At 41.1% G+C, this 16,175-nt stretch overlaps 1 protein-coding gene across 3 annotated transcripts in view; it reads right to left on the minus strand.

Annotated features, from left to right (window-relative positions):
* LOC125884958 (receptor tyrosine-protein kinase erbB-4-like) overlaps nt 1-16,175 on the minus strand; it is a 396,776-nt gene that overhangs the window by 175,845 nt on the left and 204,756 nt on the right. The gene's annotated exons all lie outside the window — the stretch shown is intronic.

The following is a 16,175-nucleotide window of genomic DNA, read 5'->3' on the forward strand; positions in this document are numbered from 1 at the left end:
AGACAAGAAATGGCTACAAAGAAATACAAAACAACTACAAAGAGACAAGAAATGACTACAAAGAGATGCAAAATGTCTACAAAGAAACAAAGAATAAGTAAAAAGGGACACAAAATAACTATGAAGAGACGCAAAACAACTACAAAGAGACAAAGTAACAACAGAGACACAAAATGACTACAAAGAAATGCCAAATAACTACAAAGCGACAAGAAATGACCACAAAGAGATGCGAAATAACTATAAAGAGATGCAAAACAACTACAAAGAGACAAGAAATGGCTACAAAGAAATACAAAACAACTACAAAGAGACAAGAAATGACTACAAAGAGATGCAAAACAACTACAAAGAGACAAGAAATGACTACAAATAGATGCAAAATATCTACAAAGAAACAAAGAATAAGTAAAAAGGGACACAAAATGACTATAGAGAGACATAGAATTACTATAAAGAGACAAGAAATGACTACAAAGAGATGCAAAACAACTACAAAGAGACAAGAAATGACTACAAAGAGACGCAAAACAACTACAAAGAGACAAAATAACAACAGACACAAAATTACTACAAAGAAATGCCAAATAACTACAAAGCGACAAGAAATGACTACGAAGAGATGCAAAATGTCTACAAAGAGACAAAGAATATGTAAAAAGGGACACAAAATGACTATAAAGAGACACAGAATTACTATAAAGAATCATAAAATAACTACAAGAGATGCAAAACAACTACAAAGAGACAAGAACTGACTACAAAGAGACACAAAACAACTACAAAGAGACAAAATAACAACAGAGACACAAAATGACTAAAAATAAATGCCAAATAACTACAAAGAGACAAGAAATGACTACAAAGAGATGCAAAACAACTACAAAGAGACAAGCAATGACTACAAAGAGATTCAAAACAACTACAAAGAGACAAGAAATGGCTACAAATAGATGCAAATGTCTACAAAGAAAAGTAAAAAGGGACACAAAATGACTACAAAGATACAACAAAAAATAATCATAAAGATATGCAATTTGACTACAAGGAGACAAAACAAATAACTATAACAAGGGGCAAAACAACCACAGACAAAATAAAAAATTCAAAAGACCAAAACAATTACAAAGTGACAATAAAAAAACACAAAGAGACACAAAATGACTATATATTATTGGATTGCTATTATGTGTTCTTAACCTGTAGGCGAAAGTTTAATGTTGCAGTTAGTTTGAGGTAATTTTCACAACTTTATATCTTGATTATTTTGTGTGTTCCACTGCAGGAGCTCTCCATCTTGCAAAGTAATCATTAGTTATTGATTCCTAATTGTCCTTTGTCCTTGCAATATTTCCCTATGTGACATCACAAAGTAGATTTAGCATTTAATGTAAATACAAATGTATAGTGCAAGTAAATTGTACTCAAAAGACAGCCTAGCAATAGAAATGTGAGCCAACGTGAGACGATCAAAGATGCAGGATGTTTTGCATGCACATAATGTGCAACTTGGAGTTCATATGCAAACACACCACTTAAACAAACACTGGAACTCTACAGACTTGAGAAGAGCCAACTTTTGCTGGATGCACTTTGTGGAATATGAAATTGCAAAACTGGTATAATTCGTTGCCAGTCACGAAAACTTTAGGAAATGATTTGATGCAATATGCATACACAATATATCCTGCAGCTATGATGCGCTGCCTTCAAAAAGGCATACGATATCAGTCTGTCTAATAATGTAACTATTCATATGTTCGCAGCCAAGATCTGAAGATTTCAGAAAGTTCATGGGAAGTTGTGGAAGACAAGACTGGCACCAAAGTTTTTTGTGTTTTGCAATGAGAGGTTATTTCTTGGCCTGGCTTCACTCTTCTCTACAGAAGTCTGTTGTTAGTGCTGTGTGTTTCCCAACTTTCCAGGTGGTGCCAGAGGAAGAATGAGGATGTTTGGGTTTCATCTTGACACTGAATTTATAGAACACAGGTTGCACTCCTGCTGGCCACCCAAATATACCCAAAGATGTGGCCATAACAATAATGAAGGCAAAGTAATGCACTAAATACATACATACTCAGAGCGAGCATTAAAACTGAAGTAAAAGTTGAGAAAACAATCTCACTGCCAGCTCCATTAGTCGCACTTTTGCTGCTTCTGATTCATAAACACTATCTTCTTTTTTCTGAGCACTTTAAGAACTTCTTGTACGCTTTGGCTTTAAAATTGAGATTGAAAATTCATTCTGTGCCGTAGAAACTGCAGCTGACAAAACACTTTCACCACAAGGTCCATTACCAAGATTTTATGTCACATTTTGCGGATTTCAGATGGCATATTTGTCCTGGCAGTGAAACATGGTAATACAGAAAAACTACAAACGTCTTACAGGTGAAATTTGTTAGAATTCTGGCCAAATATTTCAGGCCAGAAAATAGATGCGACATCATTAGAAGCAGATATCATATTAGGGACTGTTCTGTACTTGTCAGAGGAGGGAGGTAGCAAGTAGGGATGTGCCATATTATCTAGTTGAAATACTGATATCATACTGTTACTGTCATACTGTTACCCATGGCAACAACAAGCATGGCTGAAAGCAAAAGTAGCTGACTCCGTGGAGGTTCCAAAAAGAGTAGCAGCTTCAGTGGTGTGGAATAAACTGTGGCGTCGTTAGGCCTGGGCGTCCTTAACCTGTGTTTTATGAACAGCCCTGGACTTCTCAGGCTTTTTTAGCCAGAATTTTTTGTTTCATTTTTACCGAATATTAGAAGGCAAAATGTAAATTTATATCCATTATTTTGTCGCAATTCTATTTTTTCAAATTAATAACTTTTTTTTTTTTTGTCAAGAATATTGTTTTTTTTTTGTTTTGCAGAAGATACCCTAAAATATTGTGATATTATTTTGGGGCTATATCACCCACCCCTAAAAAAAAAAAAAATCTGTTTTTACAGTTTCTAGCTATGATAGACAGTGTGATTTTGGCTAATTTAAAAACAAAACAAACAATCAAAAAAAACATGCCAGTGGGTTTCGGGGTTTTAAATACAAAATAGAACCATTTAAAGTTGTATGTCCCTCCCTTAAGACAAAATAAAAACATAAATGCCCCCGCAGTGCTTCAAAAATTACCTTCTCCATTTTGCACCACCCCCTTCCCCTTCATAAATATCAAACAGTCCCTTAATATTTCCCAGAGCTATATAACAAGATATTTTTAGGCGGGAAGCAACAAACACTTCCTTATCTCATTCAAAAATCACAAAAAATCTTGCAGAGATCTGGTGCATGGTGAAATGTGAACTGCACTCTAACAGCACTGAATGAGGGAAGGCTTTCAGTTGTGTGGGAGTAAATAACCTCTTCAAAGCAATAAAATTGTTGTATTTCAATGGGAATTGTGTGCTGAGTCTCTCACTATTCATCATCCTCAGATATAAAAGGGAGGAAATCAAACTATAAATATATTCGCCTCTCCGATTTAACCTCTTTGAAGATGAAGACATGCATGTTGTCATTAAAACCAACACATCAGCCATAGCCAAGGGGTAATTTCAGGAAGTTTTAAAATAGCGCTCACTTATAAAACTATTTGCACCTGGTAATAAGATAGCACAGGTGTGAGTGGAGAGAAATGCCAAACTGTTTTACACTCAGTGAGTCAGAGAGAGTGGGAAATTAACTGGATTGGTTGTAGAGGAGGGGAAGACACCGCTAGAGCTTTATCCGTTCCTCACGGCCCCATGCATCTGCCACCATAATTTGTGATAATGACGGCATCCCAGCAGGGCCACTCTGCGCAGAGTGATTCGGAATTGATTTAGTGCATTAATTACGCCCCTGTTACGCCGGTGTCATGGACAATATTTTACAATTTGATAAGCAAAAGACGCGCCGTGGGATCATTTTGATGAATTGCGAGGGTTCCGTCGTGGCACGCTTTTATGGTCATACCTTTTAATTTAACGGTAATCACTTTCCCCCTCCGCACTGTGGAAGCAGCAAGACTTTAATTTCACCTCTGAGACCTCTGCTCTGCACCGTGTCTGCTTTGATCAGGCCGACAAAAAAAGCAGGCATGCAGCGGTCCACACACACACTCATGCAAACATGAATCGGTGAGGAGGACAATGAGATCCTGAAGATGGCAGGTTGTGAGGTTGTGAGCATGCATGTTTAAAGTGTGTGCTTCTGTGTACATGAACACGTCTCCATGATAAGAATATGTGTGTGTATACGGCTACTCTGGCCTCTTTGCACCTCACACTGCATTAAAACAACAGCTCTCCAGTGCTGCAGGCTAGACAACCAGGAACCCAGTAATGAGCAGGAGCAGTGTCTCAGTCGTACCACCTACCAAGCTCCCTTGGGGCAGAAGGAACCCCAACATCCAAACTGAAGGGCTGCAACTCCCATGGGAATCAGGTCCAACAGGACAGTTTGTGGAAAAGTTGTCAACAGCATGCATGCAAAGCTGCAACAATTATTTTCATTATCGACTAATCATGAATCGCTTGGTCTATAAAATGTCACAGAATAGCGGGCTTTCCCCCCGGAAAGTTGAAGATTCAAATCATCATTCGGAGACCCTTTAGTTGACTGAGATTCCTCAAGTCTAGCAGTTAAGTTTGTTCTGTTTTTCTTGTCAGTCAGTGTCCAGTGTACCTCTGGGGATTTCGGTTCCCAGTATTGGCTACAGAGTGAGTTCTGCTAGCTTTCACGCTGCTCTGTGGTACAGGTAGCTGCAGGCCCAGACCCAGGATGAGCCTGAGTAAGACAGAGACAGCAGAGATAACGTTATCTTCTCCTTTGCGATACAGTCTCTGGCTGTTGTTTGATATCTAGGGTTGGCAAAGAAATGCTGTTGCCTATTTTTGATCCATTGTTAGTGTAGCTAACACACATTAGCTTGGAGGGCTTACTTGGGTTTTTTGATATATTGAATGTTGCTGCTACTGTTGTAGCATAAACGAGACTTAAAATAAGAGAGGCACAGACATAGAGTTGCACATTTGAGGGTCTTTTAATCTTGAGGGAAAGCCAGAGAATCAGTTCACTGTGACAATTTATAGTGTCTGACAAACAAGCATTGTAGGTACTTCCCGTCACTTAAGCTGCTGTTTCATGTTATTCGGATAACCAGGTCTGGGAACAATTGCGTCTCCTCACATAACCAAATTTGGTCAGACTCTTGTCAGGTCATCTGGCTGAAGTCATGTCAGGTCATCTACACCAGTGGCTCCCAACTGGTAGGTCATGGTCCAAAAGTGGGTCATGGCTCCATTCTGAATGGACCGCAAGTGACTCGCTAAGATATCAAGTAAAAAAAAGACGTCTTTTACTTTGAAGTGCCGTTCTCTGCTGTAGTGTGAGTAACTAATGGACAGCTACTTGACAGTGACAGCAAACTAGCTCAATAACATGGCTAAACCCAAGTATAATGCTGAATATATCAAACTGGACCTTGAACTAATGACTTAGGAGAAAATCTGGACCCTGTTGGCTGGACCAGTTGGGAATCACTGATACTACCCTGCATGTCTCTGGTCTCCCCTGTTCAAATTCTCAATCTCTACATGGAAAAAATAGAATGAATAGTTGAATATTCACGTTGAACAGCTAAATATGATTCTACTGACATAATTCTGAACCAGGTACAGCCTGAGAAAATAGTGAAAAATATCCATCCCAGAATCTCAAGTCAAAAGTGCTTCCTTTGATATCTTGCTTTGTCAGGCGAAAACCCAAAGGTATTCAGTGTACTGTGACATAAAACAGAGAAAAGCAGGAGAAAGGCATTTTTGAAATGAAAAAGTACTTCAACGATTGATCAGTTGTCAAAATTGTTGGTGATTAGTTTTCTGTCTATTGACTAATAAATGTGTCAGCTAATTGTTGCAGCTCTAGTGCATGCATGGTAATAAGATATGAGGTATGCCTCTTCCTTATTTTCACTCACTGGCACTTATACTGTAGTGTTGACTTTATTCTGGACATTTTGACTTTACTCTCAAATTGCAAAAAAAATAAATTCCTGCTGATTTATTTTTTCTTATGTCTGCCACTAATTCTAACAGGTCGACTTTCTGGATATTGCAATTTCATTTCCAGTATTTGGATTTTATTCTTAAAAACAAAATTAAAAAAAAATCCTCCTCACATTTCTCCCTTATGTCTGGCCCTGATGGTTTTCCGTAGGGCTCCTCAGAAGTACTTTCGCTTGAGAGATGATATGTTTAGTGAACACAGGCACAGGTGTCAATCCCAATTTGCACATATCAAACATACTCATGAGCCAGTGATTCGTGGACAACCTTATTGGGGAAGGCTGTAATTATATGACCAATGTGTGACAGGACTAAAAGCGAAGGCAGTCTGGGGTGGTAGTTGGGTTACAAAACACAGGACTTTCCTCCAGGAGACCTATGTTTGGAACATGGCTTCCTAAATCAAACCACAACTAATTTTCTTGCCTAAATTTAACAGCAGCAGCAAAAGAGCAGAAATGATAACTTAATTCTGTCTAAGCCTTTTTGCTGTTTTAGCTTGGATGCTAATGCTAGCTCATGTTTATATGTTGCAGTATACAGTGGACCTGCCTGATGGACAATCTAACAGACAGGAACAGACGCGGTTGTTTTTGTCCCTCTGTGTGGCTTGAGGGAAAAGGACGGACAAACAAGTGCTCGCGCACACACACACACACACACACACACACACACACACACACACACACACATTTGTGTTGTAGCTCTGCAGTGGCAAAATCCCTGCATTTTCTTAAGTATGAAATAAAGTTTGTTGCATTTGTATAATGTCTCTCTGATCTTACGACCACTACATGTCTCATTCACCCATTCACACATACAGTCACGCACTGGTGGCTCGAGGCTACCATACATGGTGCCAGCAGCTATCTTCATTCTGTCTGTTAGAGCTCTGTTTTTGTGAAAGCCAACCGGATGAGATAATGTCACATTTCCAACAAATCCGTCTGTAAAAAACAGTGTAAAATATTCTCCCTTTGGTTCTCTATTTCTACAAATCCCTGACACAAGGGAAACAACAAGTCTCCTCTCCTCCATTAATCGTTTTTTTCTCCCCTGTTAATTCTGTTTTTAGCAGTATCTAATAAAACACTTTTTCAAGTATGAGTTTTCCCTCTTCCCTTCTGGCTAACAAATTACTCAACTGCAGAAAACACTCTCTGCTAAGAGAGCAAAAAAATAAATAAAAAAATCACACAAAATGTTATATTTTCTTGGACTTGAATGCCTCCATTACCCCACAATTAACAGGATATAAGATACATCAGGGTGGTGCCACTGTGACCTGGCAGAAGCGAGCAGGGTGCTAATTTTCCCAGTGTTAAGAGCTGTAATTATGCAGACGCTGCTGGGCGCCCGCGAGGCGCTAACAGCCTCCCGTTCCAGGCGACAGTCCCAACCTTTTATGAGCTCCTCAGCTGGTTCAGAGGCTAATGAAACTGTATGATTCGGCCGGCTAGCACGCCCCTCTCCAACCGTCGCTCGGGATCATGGTGTCATTATTTTGTGAAGAGGCCCTGTGACAGCCATTGTGCCATGTGGAGCACAATGGTGTGAAACATTTATAGAGAGCAGGGACGGAGAGTGGGTGAGAGGAGCACTTGACCTCTTCGCTGGCCCTGTCCTCTTCGTCTCTCTGTCTCCATGTAAATAACATCTCTCAATGTGAGGGGCTCAGTCTCACCCAAAATGTCCCGCAGCACAGCGCCTCACAACATGAGGTGGATTTAGATTGTCACGAGGGGAACATGTATGGACACTGAGCTGTTACGAACCAATCTAGGGTGACTGTTTTGTGTGTAAAATGGACTTTAGTTCACCTTGTCCACCTTAAAGACACACATATACACCCATATGAGTGCTGAACATTCCCTTCCAAAACCATGGACCTCAATCTGCTGCAACAGCTTCCACTCTTCTGGAAAGACCTCCCACAAGATTTGGAACCTGGCTGCACTGATTTGCTCCCAGTCAGCCACAAGAGCATTAGCAAGGTCTAGGGGTGTAACGGTACACAAAAGTCAGTTCTGTGCGAGTCTGGTACAGCAGAAAAACACCCCAAATAAATAAGGATATGCTTTTGTTCATGCATTGTAGACAGACAGTAGTGCAAGTGTCTTATGCATCACACTGTATGAGCACTGGTTAAACACCCTTTCTAAAGGCAACAGGTCAAAACAGACTTTAAATGCCACAGTGTGCACTTATTACCTGCTATACATGCCATTGTCTCAGCTCACTCAGTAGTTTCCCACTCACCCCGCCTCTCCACAACACCTACCTGCTAGCCTATCACCTGTCCACACATTCCCCGCTCCACCTAATCAAGCTAACGTGTGAATTTTTAGAGAAATGTCCCTTCAGAGCAATAGTTTTTTGTTTTTGGGATAAGCAGCAGTCGTAAGGATGGCCTTTAGGGCAATGAGACATTCCCGCTCCCGAATTATGTGCCGTTGGAATGGTGACATGGCGCCCAGGGTGACGCCTAAAAGGTGTTGGACAGGGTGGAGGTCCAGGCTCAGTGTAGGTCGGTCAATTTCTTCCACACCAAACTGGAATACCCATATCTTTACACCAAAGGACGGGCCATATAGTTTATGAATAGTAGGTTAATGGCAAACACCGCTGAAGGACAGACACGGCGAAACAAGTGTGATAGAGTGGAGTCTGAATTACTGCCTCACAGTAAATTAATAGCATGGAGTCACACTCTCAGACAGAGAGAAGAGTGATCAGATGAGTGCTGAATAATGACACATGGGGAAGCAGTAATCTCTGACTAGCACACTGATCTCAGCAGGTTAGAGCAAGGACATAAAAGAAGAAGAAGAAAAAAAACCTGTAAGCTGTCGCTGACGAAGTCATGACACAAAACACCAAAGATAAAAGTTTGTCATAATATATGAACACTGAGATAAGCAACCATTACCCTCTGTAAGTGTATCCAGCAACCTCATTCTGACTCAACACCTCTGCTAAAGTAACGTCTACACAGCATGCTACAAGTATATGCGCGCACACACACACACACACACACACACACACACACACACACACACACACACTGGTAGCTTGCTAAGCATATGAGGCAGCGGAGCAGAAAACGCGTGCCTCCACAATAGATTTCTGAGGATGTACGCTTTGAGAATAGCTGAGCTGCAGAATCACTGTGCGCTTTCATTTGCAGCTGAAATACAGCCCAAGGAAAATGGGAAGCCTTTGGTGTGAGGAGTCTCTTTTCTCTCCTCTCTCATCTCTTTTTATTTTCTTCTCTCCTCTGTTGCCTGGCTGTGCTGAACTGAACTTGCGGAGCCACGTTACCCCTCTTTTTTTTTTTTTTTTTTTTTTAAAGGGTTTGGAAATGAGTGCTTGTTAAAAAGGCTGTATCTCTCCTTTCTCTCCGTCTCTCTCGGCTGGTGTTTGCCAGAGATAAGCTCTGTAAAGAGTGTCTCTGTCTGCATGTCGACGTAGAGTATACACCTCAGTGACCGTGTCATTCATCTCTCTTTATTGCTGAAGCTTGTGTGTGTGTGTGTGTGTGTGTGAGTGTACGAGCATGTGGGTTTGTACCCCAAACTTGTGATGAATCCCTCTGGCGAGAAGTTTGAGACTTTAAAAACACACTGTGACACACAAGCGTCTCCATACGTCGCTTCCTCTCTTTATGGATGGACATTCCCCATCCCTACGCGCTCAGCTGCAGCCCTGGCACAGTGCCCTGTGTTTTGCAGCGCTAGCCGCCAGATTGATCCGGCTTTAATGAAGAGTCCTTCAGCCTAGGTGACATCATTAGCTGGTTGTGGGCCACTGCAGGCCACTTGGCGCGGCTCCCTGCTTCACTTCTGGGAAAATGGGTCATTCTGAGTGACAGACAGACAGTGGCCAGGGGAGCCGGCCAGCAAACTAGACGGAGGGGGTATGCCAGGAGGCAGCACCGCATGGTGATGCCCTTCAGACACCTGTGCCTGTGTTCACTAAACATATCATCTCTCAAGCGAAAGTACTTCTGAGGAGCCCTACGGAAAACCATCAGGGCCAGACATAAGGGAGAAATGTGAGGAGGATTTTTTTTAAATTTTGTTTTTAAGAATAAAATCCAAATACTGGAAATGAAATTGCAATATCCAGAAAGTCGACCTGTTAGAATTAGTGGCAGACATAAGAAAAAATAAATCAGCAGGAATTTATTTTTTTTGCAATTTGAGAGTAAAGTCAAAATGTCCAGAATAAAGTCAACACTACAGTATAAGTGCCAGGCATAAACTAAATGAATTAAAAAAATTAACAAATAAATAAATAAATAAATAAATAAATAAGAGGAAGAAGAGTTGTATTTTTTTTTTGCAATCCAAAAATAAAGTCAAAATGTCCAGAATAAAGTCAACATTCCAGTATAAGTGCCAAGCATAAAATAAATAAATTTAAAAAATAACAAACAAATAAATAAATAAATAAATAAGAGGAAGAAGAGTTTTTTTGTTTGTTTTTTTTTTTGCAATTCAAAAATAAACTCCAAATGTCCAGAATATAATAATATATAATATATATATATAATATAATAAATGGTTAAATAAATAGATAGTCAACATTTCAATATTAGTGCCAGAAATTAAATTAATTGGAAGAAGAGCTTTTCTTTTTGTTTGCAATTCAAAAATAAAGTCTTAATGTCCAGAATTAATTAAATTCATTAATTGTTTTTCAATTTTTATTTATTGATTTTTGCAATTCAAGAATAAAGTTGAAATATTCAAAATAAATTCGAGCTACATTTCAAGAATGAAGTCACAATGTCGAGAATAAATTCAACTCCTCCGCTCCATCAGCCACCTCTCCCAAATTTGTCTGCTTTCTCCTGAACAGATTTTATTTTATTTTTCAATAATTTACTTGTTACTAAAACTGATTCTGAACTACCACTTCATCTGCAGAAGGGATTTTGCAGAAGCAGCCATATGTGCTAATGCTAATAGTTTGATTTATTTTCAAAAGTTAGATTTTAATCTTGAAATGTTACATTTATTTTCTACATTTTAACTTTACTGTCAAAGTGCACATAGAAAAAAAAAAAAATGCCTGGCACCAATCCTGAAACACTTTATTCTCGTAATGCAATTTTATCTATTTATTTACTTTTTTGGCACCAATGCTCTTCCGTAGTCCTCCAAGCAGTATAAAAACTAAATCATGGGTTCGATTCTTGCCATTCTCTTTATGAGATGGCGATTGATGAGAAGTCCCCTGTGACCCTTGACCTCTTTATGAGTAGTAATTCAATATATTTGGCATTAAACAAGACTGGAGGCATATAAAAGCCACACACTGTGTCACCCTCAGTCATAAGTCATTTTAAATATGTAGAAGGAAGACTGGGGACAAACAGCATTAAACACATGTTGTCACACAAAGCTGTAGGTTACAGTCAATACAGGTCAGCCGAGGTCAGACACACATACTGAATTTAAAAATGCACTTTGGCCTACACTATGGAGTAAGCTCCACCTATATGAGGCTGTAAGCTGAATAAAACACACGCTAAGATTTATTAGACAATGCGAATCAGATCTGATACAGACCAACATCATCATATTTCTGATACTCCTCGTGTGCTCACGCCGGGTCTACTGAAGGGTAAATCAGAGAGATGCAGTTTGGAAGAAAGCTGGACCTGAGGAGGCCGCCGAGCCCTCTCATCCATCTAACTGTCAGCATCTCACCGGGCAAAAATCACCGAATCCTCCCGTCTGTCCCTGCCCCCCCCCACTCCCCCACCCCTGCCCTGTATCGCGCCCTTCCCCTGCTCGCTCCTTATACACATAAATATATGCAGACACAAACACACAGCCCTGCGGCACGGTAGCTAAACATTGTAATTTTGGCACAGCAGCTGTTTTTGCCTGCCATAAAAGCGACAGCCCTCTAGCTCTTCTCTCACCCCCTCTTCCATCTTTTTCTCTATCTATCCTTCCCCCGATCTAAATGCTGTCCATCTATTTGTCCATATGTCCTGTTTGCACCTCACAGGCTGCTGCTCTTGTTTAGGAAGTCCAAGTGCATCACATTTTCTTGGCTATTCTCAACCAGCCCGCAGCTCAGAATGTATGAGTGTACGTGGTGTGGTTAATATGTGTGCATGCTAACACTGAACTTCACATGACTCACTGCTTGTTGTTTACAGCTGCAGATAATACAATCAAACCATATGAATAAACAACATTTAAAGGGCTAGGGGTTTAGAGGGAGGAGATGGGTCTTTGTCACGTTTATACTAAGATATTGTCTTTAAAACCACACATCATTTTTGCAGTGGGTGACATCAGTGTGTCCAACATCCCAGGAAATCTGTATAACCCAGCATCCAGGCCCAGGATCCAGTTTTACCATTTACTGCTATGACTGTTTTTGGCCCTATGGAGGCGCTAGACCAGACCCAATGGACCCATGCTCTCAGTAAAAACCCAGAGTGTCACTATGAGACCCTTAATAAACTTACTTGGGGCCCCAGGGCATCTGAGAAGGCCCAGGCATAAGATGCATTTTAAGGGGTCCAAATTGCCCCAGGTGGGCCACAGGGGCCCCAAAGGCTCCCAAATTTAAGATGCATTTCACAGCAATCTAAAATAGCTACCAGGGGTGCCATAGGAACATGGAGAGCTGCAGGGGCCCCTAAAGACCCCAAGATCCATAAACTCAGTAGGAACCCAGAGTGTTACTATGAGACCCTTAATATACAAAGTTGGGGGGCTAGAAGCTCCCATATTAAGATGCATTTTAAGGGGTCCCAATTGCCCCAGGTGGGCCTCAGGGGCCCAAAAGTTTAAGATGCATTTCACAGTAATCTGAAATATCTACCAGGGGTGCCAAGGGAACACTATCACTATGAGACCCTTACTAAACTAACTTGGAACCCCAGGGGGCCTTGAACCCCCAGGCTTAAGATGCATTTTAAGGGGTCCCAATCGAAAAATTTAAGATGCATTTCACAGCAATCTGAAATATCTACCAAGGTTCCAAGGGAATATGGTGAGCTGCAGAGGCCTGCAGAGGCCCCCAGATCCATTCTTTCAGTAGGCACCCAAAGTGTCACTATGAGACCCTTAACAAACTAAATTGGGACCTAAGATGCATTTTAAGGGGTCCCAATCGCCCCAGGTGGACCCCAGGTGCCCCTTAGGGTCCCAAATTTAAGATGCATTTCACAACAATCTCAAATATCCACTAGGGGTTCCAAGGGAACATGGTGAGCAACAGGGGCCCCTAGAGGCCCCCAGATCCATTCTCTCAGTAGGCACCCAAAGTGTCACTATGAGACCCTTAATATTATAACTTGGGGCCCAATGAGCCACTAGGGGACCCAGGCTTAAGATGCATTTTAAAGGGTCCTAAGCTTAAAATTGCATTTTAAGGCAATCTGAGTTGACTGACAGGGGTCCCAGGGGCCCCTGTTAGGCCCTGTGGGTTAGAGGTAGGGTTAGGGTTAAATAAAAACATATGAGAGAATGGATGTAAGTTGCTTTAATTTAGTTGTTTAAATAAAGTTTTCAAATAACCCCAAATTAAAGGGCTTGTCCGTGAAAGTGAAACACACCACATCCTCACAGTGCTGCACTTCCAGCTCAGCAATTAGGGTGGGGTCTCTCTGAGTTCTTCCAACCAATAGCGTGACTGCTACAGAGTATCCATAGCAACCAGAAAACTTCCCAAATCCTGACCCGCTCCCCACACCCCCTCACCCCACACACATCCACTTAACAATCCCCCAGATGCCTAATTGTTTCCCTAATGATGCTAGGCCTAATGGGACTGTTTATGGTATTCATTTGATAGCGCTGGCCCAGTAATTAGACTACACCTCACTTCATTAAACAGTAAGGGGGAGGGCTGGCGCCTGGTGGCACGTACAGTAAATGCACACCATGCCATAGCGCAAGTGAATTTTAAAGCTCTGTCCCGGTGATGACCGACACACACACACACACACACACACACACAAACCTGGAGACACACACTCAGAGAGCAGCCACAGACCCAAGAGAGCGCTGCGTTCAGGAGGAATGGAGATGGCACTTTACATTCAGAGTGCTGCTCATTTGCCTGTGTCTCTCAGACATTTCTTCCACAGTAATTCCTACGTGTACCTCTTATCATTAGTCCCATTGTACTGTATGGTGTTGTACTGTGCCAGCAAAGGGCTTCAATCAATATCCATGAGCTCTCTGAATAAGATGCTGAACTCATCTCTGGCTACAGATAAGAGATCCAGCAGCATCAGCTGGCTTGAATGCAAATGTAAAAGATGGCCGACTATTGTCTCTTAAAGGACTAATCCAACATTTGAGAGTTGAATAACTTAGCAACCTTATCCATGACACTGTATGTATCGGAGTGATTGGCTGACAGTGATAATTAGCCACACTGTTTGCTTTCAAGATGGCATTTTTAAGGTCTGGGTCTTGTCTCTGACTTGTCGTGCAATGAGGGTCTAACGTCTTGGTCTTGACTTGGTCTCAATTGTTCCCTGCATGTAGGGTTGTGTGAGTCACAGGCAAAACAAGATGGTAAACTTTTATTTTGGGATTGTGTGAGATAGCTTTTTTAGGTTTTGGAGAGCCTGGTCCCACTCAAAAGTTGTCAAAATCCGGCGCTTGGGCAGTGACTTGCAGCGCCAGACACAACGAAAAAAGGCGGCCTTTAACGGCTGCATGATAAGTTGCCAGTTGCTGTTATAGTTTAATGGTGCCCCGTGGCTTCAGGGGGAAATGTGGCAGGACAAGGATGACAGTTAAGGCAGTGAAAGTCTGACTGGGGCAGTAGGAAGTGGTAGTGGATGGGTCCAACAAACAGTGTTTGCGTCCTGTAAGATTCTAAAGCCAAACCCTGTCCTTTTTTCCTAAACCTAACCATGTGCTTTTGTTGTTGCTGCATTTATTTTGAAGACTGCATGTAAATGTTAAATTTCCTGTGAAAACAGAAGTATATTTTGAAAGACGACAATGCATGTAACAGGCAGAACTTGACATGGTGTCCCAGAACGTCAACAATCAACGCACCCAGGGTACGCTGCACTTCGTATCTGGACGTGGAAAGTCCATGACCAAACGTTGATATGTGATGAGGTCGGAGTGAGAATGTGGAATCAGAACAGACCTGTGAAACTTTAAGTACTTCACCAAGGTTACGTTATAAGGGTATGACTGTTGATCCTAAAGAAGACCCAAAGGCTAAAACATCATCATCAAAATAAAAGAAGCACATATGGAGCCAAAGTGTGCGACTCTTGTTTGCTATAAAGTCTACTGCCAGTGATAAGCAACTTTGTTATAATTCTTGGTGTGCATACATTTATATTTTTAATATGGGTATGTTAACATCAGACTACAGTATGTTACGTATGGGTAACTTCCAGCTGGTACTGCCCAAATAAATGCAGACAAGGTGATCAAGACCCCAAAGACAAAGTCCTGATTGATGAAAATCAGTATGACCAACTTACTTATCAAAAATAATATGAATGAACAGAATAAATATGGATTTAAAATTAGGATATTTTATCAACTAGTTGCTGGCATTATAGTAACGAGCAAACAAACTAGATGCCCATATCAACTGTCAGTTAAATAAGCTAATGCTGCATTCACACTACACGATATCAGCCGATTATAGCCCGACGCTCCCACTTGCCCTGGTAAAGTGAATGCATCGCGTCGTCATAAAATTTAACACTTCCTGTAGCTGTTTAAAATTAAAAGCCCCTTATTACTTCGGTTGAGAGAATCCCTTCATTTTCCAAACAGGCTTTTATTGTGAAAGATTTTCAGGAACTTGTGAAGGATTCAGTGACTTGCGTAGTTTGCATGTGGAACTTCGAGCATTGCTCCTGCCATCTGGTGGAGCTTTATATGTAACTACAACAACATTTCAGCTGGCATGTGAAATACTAGTAATATGTATATATGTATATATTTTTTTTAAAAAGGACAAGAATAACCCAGTGACATCACACATGTTGTGAAAGACGATCAGGGATGACTGTTGTCTGTCATGTCTGTCGACCAAGTCACAGTAAGATTGTATGACTCCACTATCGCCTAATCTGACACAGTGACTGTCAGAAGGGACAAAAAG

This window comes from Epinephelus fuscoguttatus, linkage group LG24 (genome assembly GCF_011397635.1).
Source record: "Epinephelus fuscoguttatus linkage group LG24, E.fuscoguttatus.final_Chr_v1".
Lineage (NCBI taxonomy): Eukaryota > Metazoa > Chordata > Actinopteri > Perciformes > Serranidae > Epinephelus > Epinephelus fuscoguttatus.